The following is an 18952-nucleotide window of genomic DNA, read 5'->3' on the forward strand; positions in this document are numbered from 1 at the left end:
ACATCTGGGTTTCTCCTTGATTGTAACTGGCCAATCTTGCAAAGCCAAACACTTAACTTAATGGCACTTCTCTGTGTGCATGTTAGGGCATCACAGGGAGCTGAGCAGGGAGGCCTAGGATAAAAATCAGTTTCCAGTGAACTTGTGAGTAGTGAAGAGATGCAGCAAACTGAAAAGTGTTGAAGGAAGTTTAGAGAGTTATGAGAGACTTATTTCTTATGTTCAGTTCTACATGCAGTCTCAGCCTGTGAAAGGCTGGCCATACACAGCTGCTCAGCAAACAGGTAATACTGGTGTAGCAGGACACTAGAGGAAAATTAACTAGCCAGAGGGGAGTGAAGGAATCTATAGACCACCCACATAGATACTGACTTAAGTAGCATGGGCTGAGGAATGTAAACTAGGATCTCCCTGCTTTGGTGCCTCTTGTTCATGCTTTGCAATTGACTTTTAAAATGATTTCTCTGTAGAAGCTTACAGGAGTCCTTCTGCAGTAACTGCTGTGGAAGTTATTGTCCTCATTGCTATTAATCATTCACACAGCCAACAGTTCAGTAGTTGGGCTAGGCTCCCTACTGTGAAATCCTCCTTTTTCCTATCAGCCTTCTTTCTTGTTTAGTGCTAAAGTCCTGGTATTGCTTTCAGTCCCCAATATGAGAAGGCTGTTCTTTGCCATTATGTTCTCTGTCTGGACTTCACTACACACAGAGGCCACATCTACACATGCAGGGACATGTGGTCTGTGGTACCACAAACCTCTTTGTGGCACCACAGACCACATACTTTGCACGTTAAATGGTGTACTACACTGCTAATTTGCAGTGTGGTGGCAAAATTGGTTACTGGGATTTTCCAGTAGCTAAAAAAAAAAAAGCCCTGATAAAAAAAAAACCCAGGGCAAAGCAAGCAAAAGTTGTGAGCACCTGGACAAATGCAGAGACAGGAGAGCAGGAAGACCCATCTCTGTGCACTGTGGAGTACCCTAGCTCTGCCCCCATGCTGAGGCACACTGCACCCCAGCCACCCATGGAGCGCAGCATGGCTGGGACACAGTGTGCTTTGAGATGGGGTACCCATGTACCTCACCATGGGGTGTCCATGGCATACAGAGATGGGGGAGGCCAGGGCTGCCTGCTCCCCTATCTCCATGTGCTGCTACCTGGCTGCCTGGGGCACAGGGTGTCTCAGCACAGAGGCTGCTGCTGGCTAGCCCCACCCTGAAGCATCCTGTGCCCCAGCCAGCCCTCCCTGCAACCCATAGAACCCAGCCAGGACCTGGGAAGAACTTGGCATGGACAGGACAATTTATCCCTCAACAAAGTACACATGCAGGGCCATTTGTGTCACTACAATTTTTGCTGTGGCAAACACATGCCCCTGCTTCCCTGGACATAGACAGAGAGTCTTGAGGAGCCACGATGCAGCAGACCATGACTCTCAATTCTTGAGGAAAGGTTGGGGCTGATTCAGCCCCCAGTATGCTATAGAACAGAGGTGGGCAAAATGGGTAGAAACAGAGCATTCACTGTTAATGTTAAAATTTGGAGAGAGAAATGCTTTGTTGTGAAATAGGTTCTCTTCTACAGTAGGGCAATTAAAAAATTTAGCAATATCACCCTCACAACAACATATTTCACCATAACCATGCATTCCTATGTTCTATCAGAAATGAATATAACCTATATTGGCCTCTTTTCCCTGTCCACTATGTGGTTTGTTGTCATTTTGTTTTTTGGTTTGTCTTTTTTTGGGGGGGGCGGGGTTCTGGAGCTAAAGTAAGATTCTCTTTATTCTAACACTCTTTATCTTTCACTCTTTCTTGTACAATGCCATAAGAGTTCTTATAATGTTGGGTCTCATAATGTCCTTTAAAAACTCCAGTAATAATATGAGAATCACAGGTCTCTCTATATATTTGTCTTTCTGGTTGCAGAGAAAATCTTGAACATACATAAAGGCTTAAACATATGAAAGCATATATATAAGACCCTCAAAAACCATTATTCTTTAATCTCATGATATTTAAACAAATTTAATTACTTTTTATGCCAAACCCATATTTGAGGTGGATTTGGAAATATTGGAATATTTGAGGTCAGCAGAGCAGTAGTTGAGTTACTGTGCTATTTGTAAATGGCTTTGATTGGGTGCTAAAAGGCATCAGTCATCACACCTGGAAAAGAAACTCTGTCTTAGGGCCTTGTGACATGATATACCATGGGTGCATCTACACAAGACATTTACTGTGGAGCTGCCTAATTAGTTCTGCACTAAAGTCTCTACTTCTACACATGTGGCATTATTAGGCTACAATAAACTAACTCCACCACAGGATAGTATTTTTAAAAGTATTTACAAGTACTGTACTATGGCAGAGTTATTTACTGTGCAGCATTGCACATGTAGAGGCTGATATGGCTTGCTGGGGCACACAGGTGCTTGTGTGTGGACTGTCTGTGGCTAGCCCCACCCAGGAGCACCCTTGTGCCCCAACCAGCAAGCCACTCTGTAGCACATTGAGTTGGACTGGGACAGCCCTGGGCTGCCCTGCCCCTGCTCAATGTTCTGTGGTTCTGGGCGCATGTTCAAACATGGCACTTGATGGCAGTGGGACCAATCTATGACAGCAGAGGACATAGAGGCAGGCAGAGTGTTTACACTAAGGTGCAGCTTGAGTGTCTGTACCTTACTGTAAAGGGCCTTATTACATGGTAATTCTGGGCAGTTCCTGGAGCTTTTAATTGCTGGATTGTCTACACATGAACACCTAAAACTGGTTTTAAGTGCTTGTTATGCAGCTTAAAGTTATGCCACTCCAAGGCAGGATTGTCTCTGAGCCATATTACCCAGTTTATGTTTTGAAGATGTAGCCTAGAGCAGCCCACTCATCTGCACCCCCCAGATTAGTCCCCCTGTCCCCCACTTGCCTCTCCAGATCCCTACTCCCTCCCCCCCACAACCATCCCCTGTTTATTTGTGGCTGCCTGCATTGTCTGTCCCAGAGGAGCAGGCAGGTACAGACACCACCACCGCTGCTGTTCTTTGGGCCAGAAAAGCAGCAGTCCAGCAACAGTGGTGGCTGGGCAAGCAGGTTAACCTTTCCCTACCTGCTACCCTGGGGCAGACAATGCAGGCAGCCACAAGTAAGTAATGTCCCAGAGGCAGGGGAGGCAGGAGGGAACCCTGAGAGGCAGCGGGGAGCCCTGGGGGTGGGGAGAGGCCTGGAATGGCAGATGCAGGATTCTTACTTTTCGGTCCTCCAGGTCCCTACTGGCCTTCAGTGTGACTGCTTCAAACTCGAGTTAGCACTAACATCGGTCAACATTTGTGCAGCTCACAGTGTAAGGTGTAACAAGGACCTAACATGAGGTGGGCAACATGGATCAGAGATAATCCTGCCCTGAAGTATCGTAACTTTGAGCCATTTAATGAGTTTTTAAAATTAGTTTCAGGTGTTAATGTGCAGATAATCCAGGGGCTAAGAGCTCTAGGAGCCGCCCAAAATTACAGTGTAACAAGGCCCTTAGGAAATAACTCCAGCGGGAAGATAAGGGTTCTACCTCTGGAAAAGAGAAAAAAATCAAACCTTAGCAAAGAGCAATACCAACAACAACCAGGGGGCTGCTCCTGTTCCCTCTTCCTCTACCAAACAGAAGTGGGTCTTTTGCTTACCAAATTTGTATCTGTGCTGTTGCATGGAGGATACCCCTTTGTATTACCTTAGGATTATCCAGAATCCTCACCGTGCTGTGGTCTCTGACACATTTGCGAACATGGTGCCCAACAGCAATAAACTCCAATGTGATATGTACCAGAATTTATTGCTACATGCTAGTTGCACCTGTAGATGCACTCACTTAGACCTGTATAACACCATTGAATTTCTGACTAAACAGAAATGCAAGGAAAGGGAGAATAAAGACAATGATTTGCATTTCTTCATGACTTACATTTTGCTTGACAGGTATGGATCTGCCACTAATTCTTAACTGGTAACCAACTTAATAATATAAACCATTAATTAATTAATGTGTCTCCTGTACACCTCTGTATTGCCAAGTCTCAACTCCAGCTCACACCTCTAACTCACTTTCTGATATACACACTTTACTATATAGCCCAACACATATACAGAGGTAAAGGAAAAATGTAGTTTCTTGGTTCTTTGCACATATTGCATATTTCCTAGTTTCACGAAGGTAAGGTAAAAGTTATTCCCAAAATGATGGTGCTAAAACTATCTAAGTATAGGACTAAAATAACTTACACATATAACAGTTTTTCTTCTAGGAGAATTGTTATCAAGAAATGTTAATAAGATTCCCTTTCGGTAACCACATTACAAATGTAAGCATAGCAAGTGTTCATAATTCATTGTGTCAAACAGCATGTAAATAGGTGTCTGACTAATAATCACTGGAGAACATGAAATAATAGTGCCTTCATTTACTACCTTATAGAAAGCATTCAACAAAAAAGACAATTCAAAGCCTTTTTCTTTATATTTCTCTAAATTCAATATGCAGCAGGCCCCTTCTGGAAAATGTACACATTTCATGTGTTTAGTCTTAATCAAAAACAGAAGGCCAGATTCTGGTTGCTCTTACAAGTGTGTGTAAAGAGGAAACAAGGAATATGGAATATTCCTTGCTTCACAATCTGTTATGGAGGAGTTTAAATCTTGGGGTACATGCAGAAATCTGCCATACCCAAACTACAATCATGCACTTTAAGATGAGTGAGTATAAATTGGGAGTAGATTGTGCATGCTTTCACTGGTGCCAGAAGCTGTGCCAGGAACCCAGTCTAAGTAACTTGGGGGTGGGGGTCCATGAGGGGGGTTGGCAGGTCCAGGGTGGGCAGAATTGGGGAGTGGGGCTGGCAGATTTTCAGGGGAGGGGTTAGTGGGTCCACAGGGAGTCTGCCTGGGACTGAGGAGGTAGGCGGACTAAAAATAGCTGGATCATGGTGAAGTGGGGGATAGGAAGAGCATAGCATCAGGGCTGGAGCAAGTATTTGGGCTATTCTAGCCCCAGGGCTGAGCTTTGAATGTGTGCAGCCATTCAGTAGACTGGGCTATCCCATTCCCAATCTAAATTAGTTCACCTCCTCAGGTGAACTAATTTAAATTGGGTCAGCCATTTTTTGTCCTATTTAACCTCCTCAAATGTGTACAAAGATGGGCACTTAGATTACCCTAACCCTGATTAGGGTGATCTGAGTGTAACATCTGCACATATCCCATGTGAAATCACATGTGAATTCAAGCATGGATACCAAAGTTCTATACCAAAAGCCCCATCTCCTGGACTCACATGCTAAAATTAGAATCTTATTTATTATAACAATAGCAAAGAAAAAAGATTGTAAACATTATTAAAATATAAGGAAGCCATGATGTCTATCGGAGAGTGCTGACCACCTGAATCTAAAACTCCAAGAGGCACAAACTGCCCATTCTTCTCAACAAGAGTATTAACTGTAAAATCCACTGTGCATACCTATCAAAGGACTTTGGATGGGCCTAAGGTGAATAGTGCAACACACACACTTATGTACTCACACAAGAACATAACTCTCAGCTACTGGTGTGAATAACTGGAGCTGCTACTTAATACCAGTCCCATAGCTTTCATATGAAAACAGGAACAAATTTCTGTCCCATTGTTGCCATATGGAGGGAGGCCTATGGCTATTCCTGGGGGACCAAAAAGGTTTCCACTTGGTTGGGAGTGAAAAGGTAGCTCCTAGTACCATACCTCAAGGCAAGATTATAGTGTAGGATGTGACCAGGTAACTGGAGATCCAGGGAAATGCTTGTTTAAGTGTGCTGCCATCATGGATAACTGCTCAACCTCAGCATAAATTGTTCAAAGAACCAACAGGGACTTTCAAATGGTCAGAAGAGACATGGTGGAGTGAGAACAAGGCCATAGCTCCTGGCCTTGTCTGAAGTGGTTATTTGAAAAAGGTTGACAGTGGATGAGCAGAGGCTGAATCCTATAAAAGCACTAACTAAAATGCATGCCTGTGATCTCTGCAGAAAGAATGCTCTGAGTTACGGCCTGGGTGCAATTATTTTCTAGCATCACCCTAGCAAAGAAACCTAGAATAGAAAGATAGAGAAGAGATAGTTACTTTGCTCATTCCCACATGTAATATATCTCTATCTTGGAAGATGGAGAGAGAGAGAGAGATAGGTCAGAATTCTATTTCACTTTAGGTACCTAAATAGCAGTGATGTAGATGTGTACATATGTCCACCCCGTTTCCAACTCAGATCTTGGCATACAAGTCTCCACATGCCTACAGAGCATGCTCAGTAGGGCTATGCTCTGGTTGGCAGCTACACAGCTTTCAAGTAAGTCCCAACATTGTAGCTGGAAAAAACCCATGCTGAGGAGGGATAGGCTTTCCAATATTTTTGCCAAATAGCATAATTGTTACAGCACTTACCCATGAAGTGGGAGACTGAGGTTCTATGCCTCCTTCACCTAAATATAGTATAAATCTGCATCTCTTGCTTCCATGGGTCAGGTATTACCCAGACCCACTACAGGCATCTTCTTGAAGCTGGTTCCCTGGGCAACCAAGAGAAGGGATTTTTTCAGCAGGGAGAACAAAACCAAGCAGAAGGTATGTGTTTCAGTGAGAGGGAGTGGAACCCATTTTTGAGCTTAGGCTCTTGCTTTTCCACTGTTCTCCGTTATCTACAATGACTATTAAATGCAGGGTGGAGTGGGTCAGTACACTCCTCTAGTTTTACTCATTGTTAGCAAACTTGCCAATGAAGTACTGAAAAAAAGAAAGAGAAGTTAAGCCTGGCATCTGCAGTTAGTGATTGTATTTCTCTGGAGGATCAATAGCTTTTTTCCCAGAATATACATAAGATGATTAAATATGGTAAATGACAAAAAAGTGTAGAGCTGCGATAGAAGAATTGATTACTTCTTTCTACCATGTGGAAAAACTGTAAAGGCAAAGAGGGAAGTGCACTGATTCAAGTACATTTAAAAAAAAAACAACGAACATTTTAAGGAATGTTTTAGAGATGTTGACAGCCAAGAGGGCGGCAAACACAGAAGGAAGTCACCCTGTCCTCTTAAGTCTTGCCATCTTGCAATCCCTGAGGGCTCTTCCAGGCTCCAGCAGAAAACAGCAGTAATTTCTTCAAAGGAAATGGGTGAATCACGGCTTGGGTTGTATTTTATTCCCCCTGTATTCTTTAATGCAGAGTACTGTATTCTAACTCAAAGCTTTACATTTCAAAACAAGAGAACAATTTAAAAGCTCATTCAAATGCATCCAACCTGTTAGGGAACAGAAACCAAAAATAGCTGGAATGTGTAACATTGTGTCCTTGTAACAACAATTCCTATGAACATTATGTAAGCATTAAATCAGGGGTGTCAAACTCATCTGGCCCTGTGGGCTGGATGAGTGACATGGGGCTGGGCTATGGGCTGAAATGAGCCAAAAGGCCCATGGGCCTCCACTTCAGCTGCCCTGGGATCTGTTCTGCATGTGGTGTCCATCGTGGAATGACCTAGATGGGCAGCAAGTGTGGTATGGATATCAGACCAGCCAAGATGGTGACCACATGTAACACAGATTCTGGTGTGGCAGGGTAGGTAGTGTACCTCCCACCCCAACTGGACTGTGCCTTGTATCAAGGATCTGCACTACATGTGGTGGCCACAGTAGCTGATCCAGGTTTGCGCCACACATGACACCCACTCCAGCTTGTCCAGGATCTGTGCTGCATGTGTTGCCTATGGGTACTACATGCAGGGCTGGTCCCAGACCAGCTGGAGCAGGAGCTGTGTGTGGCACATGGCCCAGAGCATCTGGGGAGGGCAACACATGCAGCATGGTTTCCAGAGTGGCCAGACCAGGAGCCTTCTGCAGCACGTGTCCTGAGCCCTGCCCACAGGGCTGGTCTGGGTCAGTTCAGACTCAGAGGCAGCACCTGGGGCTGGATAACAAGGCTCTGTAGGCTGGACCTGGCCTGCGGTCCTGCTCAATTGATCCCAGTAAGAGGACCATACTCCCTGCTAGAGAGGAAGTAAAAAAACCCCACGATCTGTCCTAATTGGTCCATAGGGTAAAATTCCTTCATGACCCCAAATATAAGTCTAACACTGAATGGAGGGACATGACCGTCTGGCCAGGAACCTTTGGCTTTATGTCCCACCAAGAGCATTGGCACCCCCGAATCATAATCCCCAGCCTTGGCTGCAGCCAACACCCACCCGGCCCCTAATGGCAACCAGCAAAGCCCAGAAGCAGGGGGGTGTCCATAGTACAGCATAGATATAACTACTCCTAAATCATCCCAGATCAATGCCTGTCCAACCTCTTCTTGAATGCTTCCAGTGTTAGAGATACTCCAGCTTCCCTAGTCAGTCTATTTCACTGCCTCGCTGTTCTAACAGTGAAGTTTTTCCTGATGTCCAGTCTAAACCTACTTTGCTGCAACTTCAAGCCACTGGCCCATGTCTGACTCTGGAGCAAGAGAGAAAAGATGTTTTCTCTCTTTTATTGCAGCCCTTCAGGTATTTGAAGACTACTTTCATGTCCCCTCTTAAGCACCTTTCCACAAGCTGAACATGTCTGCATCCTTCAGTCTCGCCTTGTATGACTCGCTTTCCAAGCCATTACCTGCCTCTAGACCTTCTCTAACTTCTCCATGTCCTTTTAAAAATGTGGATTCCAAAACTGTATACAGTACACTATATGACACCTAACCAATGCCTGGTAGAAGCACTGTCACCTCCCATTTCTTGAATTTGGTTTATGTGTGGCTGCATTTTACTGTAAAATCATGCTGAGTCTGTGATCTGTCAGTACCCACAAATCCTTCTCCATAGAGCTGCCATCCTGTCAAATGTTACCCATTTTGTATTTGTACTTTTGATAATTCTTCTCAAGGCATAGCATCTTGCATTTGTCAGCCTTGAACTTCATCCTATTAGCTCCAGCCCAATTTTCTATTCTGGCTAGATCCCTCTGAACTGCTTATCTGTCCCCCAATGTGTTCACAGCTATTCCCAGTTCCATGTTGTCTGCAGACTTGCTCAAGAAGCTTTCTATGCCAGCATCCAAATCATTAATAAATGCATAACCAGCACTGGGCTGAGAATCCCCTGTGGAATTTTGGGCTATTGGTAAATTCAAAGACAAATTCAACTATACATAAATTCTGTCAACAAAAAAACATCCAACAGAAGGAGAACTAAATTAAATTCTTAAATGCATATGATGGATAGTTTGTTCAGATGGAATGTGTCAGAGAAAGAAAGAAATATCAGGTTTTAATGCTACATAATGTCACTTTATATGGCAGAATATGACAGAGCTCAAGTCTGTTGTCCATAAAGACAAGCAAAAAAAATCAATTATTCAACCAGGCTTTTTTAGAGGAAGCTGAGGAGTAAGAGATGTTACTTTTTGTTGGTGCATTATTGTGTATAGTTTATTGACGAGTTTGAACTAATGTAGCTTTAGGTGCACCTAGAGATTTGGATAACCATAAAGTAAATTGAAATAAATAACCAAACAAACAGAAATGCCCAGGAGGAGATGTATGATCTATATAGTACCTGCTATCTTTCCACCACTATCTACAAGGTAATATAATCTGTTGGTCTGTCTATGAATTTATAATGCTTCCATCAAGTGTAGTATCTAGATACCATAATAAACATCCTTTAAAATATTAATTGAAGAACACTAGTGGAGAGTTCTATTTAAAGGAACTCTTAGAGACATGAGTTTAGAGGGAACTGATAAATATTTCAGATATGCCTAAGAAATAATATGTCAGTACTTCTGGATAAAGGATTAGGTATAGCTCTAATGCCAATGGAGACATGACTCTGATGGCTTGTCTACATGGTAAAGTTATAGGGTAGTAAGCTAGGGTGTCAATTTACAGCACACCTCCTCCATTTCAGTTTCTTGTGTGGTTGCTGCAAAGGTACAGTAAATATAAGGTATCCTACTCCATTTTCAGAGTACACACTAACTCTCCTACGCAGACAGTCTTTTTGTCTTCAATGACAAAAGGTGCTTTTTGTTTCAGCAAGGTAAATTACACCTAGATTTTATCTCACTGTGAAATCCTACATGAACACAAAGCATTAGTAATGTTTACCTCAAGGTTGCAAGGTGAGATCAGTACTATGTGAGCCACCTGTGGGTGGCTCAGTTCTTTGTCTCTGCTACCTTTTCATGTGTGATAACTAATATGCATTAATTAGCCTACAGTATAAACATGCCTCAGGATTTGTCTTCACTGCTAAAAAGGGTATTTTTACCAGGCATTAACTAGACCCCAAACAGGCGTGGCATGAAGTACCCTGGGGCCTTGGCATACCTGGCCTGGCAGACAAACAGAAAGAGCCCATGGCAAGAGACCAGCCAGCCTGGAAGGGAACAGAACACTGAAGGGGAAAAAAAAGCATGGTGGGCCTTCAATCCCCTGTGGGAGGAGCTGCAGGATTGAGCTGCTGGGTGCAGGGTCAATGTTGCCCTGCCTATCACTCAGACTGAGCTTCTTTAAGTTCTTTTTATGTTGCAATTTTCTGAAAGAAACAGAACTATAGTGAGACCTGCGCAATGCCTTTCCTTGTCAAACTGCCACATGAAGGATGAAACCTGCAACTCAATCAAGGTGTTGCCTGGATCCACCATCACACCCAAGTGGAAAGGGCAGGGTACAGGGGATGAGGAGCCCCACAGCAGAAACACCAAGAGAGGCATTCCTGAGCCTGTACAGGAACCATGTAGCATCACCTCCAGAGGTACTGTGAACAACAAGTAGGCTCAGGTATGGCACAGCCCAGGAGGCAGGGCACCCCACCAGCCTGTACAGTGGGCATGGGCCTGTCATGGTGTGAACTCAGATCATATTGTGAAGGTTACCCTTATGATCTTAAAGACTAGACATGTACACTGAAATTTGAGTTTTGCTGTTCAGTGAGGATCTCACTTTTATTTTTTTAAATAGGAAGTACAGGAACTGTCCAGAACCATTCATGTCAATAGAAAGATTCACACTGATTTACAATAATCCCACAATAATCTGGCGTATCAGATCCATCCAACGATATGGCAATCTTATCACATGATAAATCTGCTTGTAAACTATAATAATTAGAGATCTCCTTAATTTTAATGTCAGACAATTACAGAGATAAGAATACAGATTAAAAAAGAATAAACACCAGAGCCATGGGAATTATGTAAGAATTTTGCCAAAACCTGCAGAAATTTTTATTTAAGCATGATTTTTAAAAATATATAGGTTATCTTCTTTAAAAAAACCCACCTTCAATAAGCACTTGAGATGTCATAGAAATAGTATATGACTTGATCATGTTCTTGCTGAAGTAGATGGAAGTTTGGCCTTCAGTTCCAATGGATTCAGGATTGGGCTCTTCCCCTGGCAGCAAAACAGCAAAAGACCTGAATACATTATGTAAGATAGTCCTTAGCTGGGCTTGTTCCTTCCATGGAAATTGGAGCAGCCAGTTCCTTCATACCTTATATCATCCATAAATGATTCTTGCACTTTGGATGGTATGAGCTATTTAGAAAATTCCTTATATCTTTCTTTTTTTGTTTTTAAACAATCAAACAGTCAAGTAAGGGGAACAGAATAATGTGGAGAGTGTCATGCCAGGTTTGGTCAATTTGTGTACACACTTACATTTATTATACAATTTTTCCTTTCTTTTTGCTAGCTATGGAAGTTTACCCCCAACAAGCCCCAGAATTAAATTAAAATGTGACAGTCCACAGTCATCCTAAAGTCCTATCTCACAGAAATCATCACTGGATTCATTTGATCCTTTCCTTGTAAAACAGAGCTCCTGTAATGGTACACATATCAATCACAGAAAATTCCTCCTCATATAGCAAGGTTAGTGTGGCATAAGTGATGAATAACAGGTGGCTACTGGAAAAAAATGCGGTCACATAACAAAGGCTGTATGGGGTTGAAATAGTGGGATTTTGTCTGCAGCTGTCCACGATAAATATGCATAAATTCATTTTTTCTCAGTTATAGATTTGTCCACCTGTTTTCTGTGCATGCCAAACATTTTGAATTCTAAGTATTGTAGGTCCAATCCAATGTCCATTGAAGTCAATAGAAAAGTTCCTAGTAACTTCAGTGAGTTTTGGTGGAGGCCACATTAGCATCTGATCTTTGTATTAAGAGTTTCTTGTTTAGTCAATCACAAAACCAGGTCTGTAGAGAAATGCCTACATTTCTACATTTTTTTAAAATATAAAGTTTTCTACTTTCATTTATTGCAACTTTCAGGAGTTTTTTAAAGTAGTGAAACTGTTCTTTTGTTCCATTGTTCCACTGAAAATACTTTGCCTGGAGTAGACTAGAATTCTCAAGTCAGTTAATCACATTATCCATTTTCTATCAGACCCGACTGTTAACTCCATCTAATCCAATGGCTCCTGCCATTCTTCTACAGCTGCCTCCCTTCTTCCCTGTTGCCGCCTCTTCTTCTTCTACTGTTCCCTGATGTTTGTTATGGTAAACACACTGTGCTGGTCATAATGCTAGTGAAGTAACTCCTGCCATAAAAGTAGCCTTGCCTTCCTCTTTTCTGATAATATCCCCCAGCTTTTATGTCAAGTTTTCTTTTGACTTCCACTGCTCTTCACCTATTCTTCCCTTGCTACCAACTAATTTGTTATTGAATCATAGAAAACAACAGTTGAAAGGGACCTCAGGAGGTCCAACCCCGTCAGGATCATGCCACTCTATACCCTTTCAGACAAATACTCGTCTAACTTGCTCTTAAAAATTTTCAAGGTTGCAGATTCTATAAGTGCACTAGGTGGCTTGTTCCAATGCTTAACCCCCTGCATAGTGAGAAAGTTATTCCAATATCCAACATAAATTCACCTTGCTACAATCTGAGACCACAGAAAGTAGGGGACAAGACTGTAGTTTATAATCTTCCTCTTTATAACCACCTTTAGGTATTTGAAGACCATTACCAAAACATCCCTCTGTCTTCTCTTCTCCAGACCAAATAATCCCAGTTCATTCAACCTTCCTCAGTAAGTCATGCTTCCTAGACCTCTAATCATTTTCATTTCTCTGTAATTTGGCCATTTATTTTTTGAAGCATGGGGACCCCAGAGTAATCCCAATGAGACCCCAGCAATCCAGGTGAGGCATCGTGATTTTATGAAAGTTTTACAAGCTTATATCTAATGCCTAAATTTAGGCCCCAGTAGTGGAGTCCCATTTGAGTCATTTCAGGCTCTCTGGAAGCAGAGGAGTTCTACCTGTGTAGAGTAGCTCACAGAATAAAGGTCTAAAGAGTCAGGTTGCCAAATAAGTGCCTAAAGATATCAACAGTCATGAGCTTCCACTGAGGTTAGGGACACCTTTTTAGAAATGTGTCTCTATATTATTAAATACATATATGCAAGAAGCAAGTATTTCTTTGGGTATATCTTTTACTATGTAGGTGGTCCTCAGACCTGAAGAAGAATGTCTTGCATTTGAAAACTTGTCTAACTCTATCCAAACTGCATAATTGTTCCAATTCAGGTCTGAGGGAGAATGTCTTACATTCAAGTTTGTCTAACTCTATCCCAACTACAGTTGGACAATAAAAGCTATTATCCTTGCCTCTTGCATAATTTCTGGAAAATCACAGCTACAACATCACTCTTACACTAAATACATAAATAGGGACCTACCAAAATCATGATTTGGTAATTTTTATGGAAACTGCAAATTTGTGAAAAATCCCAGCCTCTGCAAAAAAGCATGGGGACCACAAAAAAGCAGGAAAACGGGAAGAAAAAAAAGGGAGCTGCAAACAGAGATGGGAAGCTTTGGCATCCTGAAGCATGGGAGGGAAGGAGAGGGATGAGGAGACAGAGATTTTCGCAGCAGAGTGAGGAACCCCCCTCCCCACCTCTGATTGGCTGAGGGGCCCTGGAAGTCCTGCCCCTCTGCAGAGATTGACAGGTGACCATCTGTCAATCTCTGGGGAAAAGCAGGACTTGCAGGGCCCCTCGGCCAATCAGAGGCATAGGTGGGTTGCCATATTCTGCTGTGAAAATGGTGGTTGACAGTGCACCAAGACTGCAAAATCCAGAGACAGCCTCTGTGAATTAACCTCCTACACATAAATACTAAATGCATGTTGTGGCAGAGTGGCTGGGGAGAAGGGAAGGAGAACCTCCATCCCTTACCTGCAGTGCATCCATCCCCCTGGATAGTGGTTCCCTCTGGAAGCTGAGCAAGCTGAGCTGGGGCTGTTCCCCACACCTGACCATGCTGGAGAGACTGGTCCAATCAGAGGCTGGGGGCAGAGTCACTTGCTGGTGCATCCAGGCTCAGAGTTCGGGGACGGCCAGAAACCCATGCCAGCCCTAATGACGAGCAACTGACTGGCTGCAACAGATCCAGTTACCCCTCGGCAGGGGCTATGGGCCACAACTGTGCAGTGGCAGCAGACACCAAGGGGAAAGGAGGGGAAGCCCCTGGAAGTGAGACACAGGGGGAGCAGAGCACAGAGAATGTGAAACAGTGGATGGGTGAGGAGCAGCTGAGCTGCTCACTTTTTGTTGTGTATATTGAGAACAGGCCTTTAGGGATACCCAGGGCAAAGTCCAGTGCCTTCAGCTCTGAGGCTAAGCATGAATGAGACTCAGACTGATGTTAACTGACTGTGGACTCTGTATAGGGATTAGAGACGATATGGAGTGTTTGCAATCAGAGGTTTGAGGTGGTAGTGTAGGAGCTGGAGGAGGTCCCATTTTGGCCCCTAAGGCCCCATAACTGACTTAGAAGGTCAGGTGTATCCAAGACTGGTGGTACTAGTGGTTCCCCTTTGAGGAGAGGGACGGTTCCTGGATTAAACATCACTTCCTGAAACATTCCATCAAAGTTGTGGCAGATTCATAGATTCAGAGATTGTTAGGGGCTAGAAGGAATCTTGCAGATCATCAAGTCCAGCCCCACCACTCTAAGCAGGAAGACAACTGGAGTTAGGTAGCCCCAGTAAGGTGACTGCCTAGCCTCCTCTTGAAAACTCCAGGATAGGTGAATGCACCACCTCTGGAGGGAATTTATTCCATAGTCTGGACACCCTAACTGTGAAGGAGTTTTTCCTGGTATTAAGCCTGAAGTAGCCTTCCAGGAGTTTGTATCCATTGGTCCTGGTCTTCTCTGGGAGTGCCCTAGTGAACAGTTGTTCACTGAGCTCCTGATGCAGTTAGTTGTTATCAAGTCTCCTTCTCTCAACCTTATCTTCTTTAGGATAAGGAGGCCCAGGTCCCTCAGCCTTTCCCTGTATGTCTTGCCTTGCAAGTCCCTGATCATATGGGTGGCTCTTTCCTGGATCCTCTCAAGTTTTTTCACATCCTTATTGAAGTACAGCGCTCAGAACTGGACACAGTACTTCAACTGCAGTCTCACCAGTGCTGAGTACAGTGGGAGTATCACTTCCTCAGATTTACAAGAGATGCATCAGTTGATGCATGCCAGTGTGTTATTTGCCCTACTGACCACTGCCTCACACTGATGGCTCATATTCATGTGAAGGACAATCATTACCCCTGGGTCCCTTTCGCTCATGGTGCAAGTCAAGCTGTCACCACTGAGCCTGCATGTATGTTGAGGGTTGCTTGCCCCCAGATGGAGCACCTTACACTTGGAAGTGTTAAACTTTATCTGGTTTCAGTCTGCCCAACTCTTGAACCTGTCCAGGTCCACCTGTATCTGCATCCTATGTTCTGATGTGACCACATTGCCCCATAACTTGGTGTCATCTGCGAACTTGGCCAGCAAGCTTTTTGCTCCCGCATCCAAATCATTGATAAAGATGTTGAAAAGCACTAGTCCAAGCATGGACCCCTGAGGGACACCACTGGCCACTTCAAGCCAGGACAACACAGATTCATTCATGAGAATTCTCTGGGTCCTACCCCGTAGCCAGTTTCTCACCCACTGAACCATGAAGCAGCTGAGCCCACAATCTTACAGTTTTCACACAAAGATATCTTGGGATACTAGATCAAAAGCCTTTTGGATGTCTAGGTATATAATGTATAGATATAGATGTATAGATAATGGCTAGATGAACACCTTTCATCTGAAGTACTCTTTCCTGCCATGGCAGGGAGTCGGACATGATGATCTGCTCAGATCCCTTCTGACCCTACCAACTATGAAACTATGAAACTATGTCTACCACATCTCTTGTGTCCAGGTGGTAAGAGACCTGGTCATAGAAGGAGATGAGATTGGTTAAGATGAGACCTATCTGGGACAAAGCCATGCTGGCTGTCTGAATCTTACCTTCTGCAAGTGTATCACACATAGATTCTTTAATGAGCTTTTCCAGGATTTTCCCTGGGATGGAGGTTAGGCTGACTGGCCTATAGTTGCCCAGGTCCTCCCTCTTCCCCTTATTGAAGATGGGCACAATATTGGCCCTCTTTCAATGCTCAGGTATTTCCCCTGTGTGCCTCGAATTCTGGAAGAGCTTTGCCAGGGGTTCTGTGATGACCTCATCCAGCTCCTTCAGTACTCTCAGATGAAGTCCATCCAGTCCTGCTAACTTATAAATGTCTAGCTTTTCTAATTGGTATTGTACCGACTCAGCTTCCACAGTGGGGAGGCTATCAGTCCCGGCATGCCCCCTATGACCCTTACCTCACTTGACTTTCCCTTTGGTCCACTGAAATACCAAAGCAAAGTGGGCATTCAGGATTTCAGTTTTTTCCTGAATGTCAGTTACCAGCTGTCCTGAGGTGTTAAGCAGGGGTCCCATACTTCCATATGTTTTTCTTCTACTGCCTACATACCTAAAGAAGGACTTTTTATTGTCCTTGTAGCTAACCTAAACTCCAACACTACCTTGGCTTTCCTGACCATTTCCCTACAAGTGCTGACCACTGTTATATAATCCTCCTTGAGGTGAAACTGTTAGGATTGGAACTCCCTAGCTTTGGGAGGAGGATATACTGGGCCACCTTATTAAGGATGCGGCTGCCATAGGCTACCGAGATGTCATCCCCTATGCTGGGAAGGCAGTGATGACTTGGTGACACATATAATATAATATAATATAATATAATATAATATAATATAATATAATATAATATAATATAAGCATCCTTATGATAAGTTCTGGGTCTGTATCTAACTCATGTTATTCCTAGAATTAACATTTTTTTTTTAACCTAAGGCTCCCTGATTTCACAGAATCATTAACTATCTGATCTTATTTTAGATCTAAATTTGGCAGTTGCCCACAGGGCTTATCTCTCCTTTTATTATTGCAAATTATTTGCCACAACAAGGCTAACTCTTGAAACTGAAGTACTAAAAACTGTGATTTATATTAAAGACGTTAACTTATATCCACTGATGCTTTTCTGCACTGCCTTTCATTTGGGTTTTAGTCACACATTCATCTAGGTACCAGCAGCTGAAGATATATGATTAATGTCTATCCACTCTGCCCACTACAAAGTAGTGTGATGATGCCCAAACTATCTTCAGGACTGGAAGCAGTCTAGCTGTAGTGGTGTTGAGTTCCACTTGGCCACATTTACCCTGCCAGCTACTTTAAAGCTAACTCTGGTTTCTCTGTACTGTAGAATTTGTCTTTACTATACACTATGCCTAAGTATAGACATTAAAAAATCCTGAGGCAGAATTGATCCAATCTACACAGGTTTCTCTAAGCTGCAGAGATTGGATTGGGAGTGAATGGAACTCACATTTCCCCTTCAGTGTGGGTATAGCAAAAGACCCCCCCACTTCTCTTGTCAGGAAGCACCTTTTTTTCCCCTGTTAGATTATATTTTAAATTATATTCATATATTGCATTCATTTCTGTATTCTATTTTATTATGCATTTCTGCATTTTTTTGTTCATGTATTCCCTCTACATTTTTCCCATGGAATCCTGTGTCTTACATTTTATTTATGCTTTACGGGTTTTTTCATATTCTTTAATTTAGCTAACCCCTGTAATATCAAAACTGTAGCTGTAAAAACTCATTGAATTGTATCACCTTTGCAATGTACTGGGCAATCCCCTGAGTGAATGCGAGTATGTATGAGTCAGTAAGTAATTGAATGACAAGCAAGGAAAACAAAGCAAAATCCTCTAGTTGTTAATTGACAATAGCCTAGCCAGAGGAACTTATCATTACAAAACTATACTCTACAAGCCATTTTAAGCTAATCAAGCCAAAGAACTGATTCCTGGAACCTGCAAGACATAGCCATTGAGTCCATCAAGTCAAGGGTGGACTCCAAAAACTGCACCATCCGGCAAAACCCCAGTGACTGTGACTGACAGCTGTCATGCACTACTCAAGACCCACATGGGACAGTGACCTCCAGATTGGGCAGCCAAGATGATGCTGTGGAATCACAGAAGTCTGCCAGAGAGGGATAAAAGGCAGTGAAGCATGACCCTCAGTGGTGCCCTCTTTCTTTGACCAGCACCAGAACCTACTGACCAGAAGGACAAGTTGGTCACCCCCTTCTGGAGAACACATCGCTTTGGAGGAAGCTTCAACTAGCCATCGATAGCAGACTCCAGTGCCTCAGATAGGTAGATATACTAACACCAGTGCTCTCACAATTACTACAGCAGCTACTATATAGGTTTGAATGAGTGAGTGCATGTGTATGTGTAAGAGACCGATATCCCTTTTGGGTGCAATCCTGTGAAGGGTATAATAGTTGCACACCCTCATACAATAAACTTGATATTGGAGATCCCGCGAGTTGGTCTTAATCACCAATATGGGGAGGCAGGCAGATGCTTGCAGTGGCTGAGGCCCGAAGGCTGGAGGTGCTCTTGCATGCCTCCCAGCCTGCCGGAGATCCTAAGGACAGCCAAGTGGGAGCCATCCCTTGGCTGTCAGGCATATG

The sequence above is a fragment of the Alligator mississippiensis genome, chromosome 1 (assembly GCF_030867095.1).
Source record: "Alligator mississippiensis isolate rAllMis1 chromosome 1, rAllMis1, whole genome shotgun sequence".
NCBI lineage: Eukaryota > Metazoa > Chordata > Crocodylia > Alligatoridae > Alligator > Alligator mississippiensis.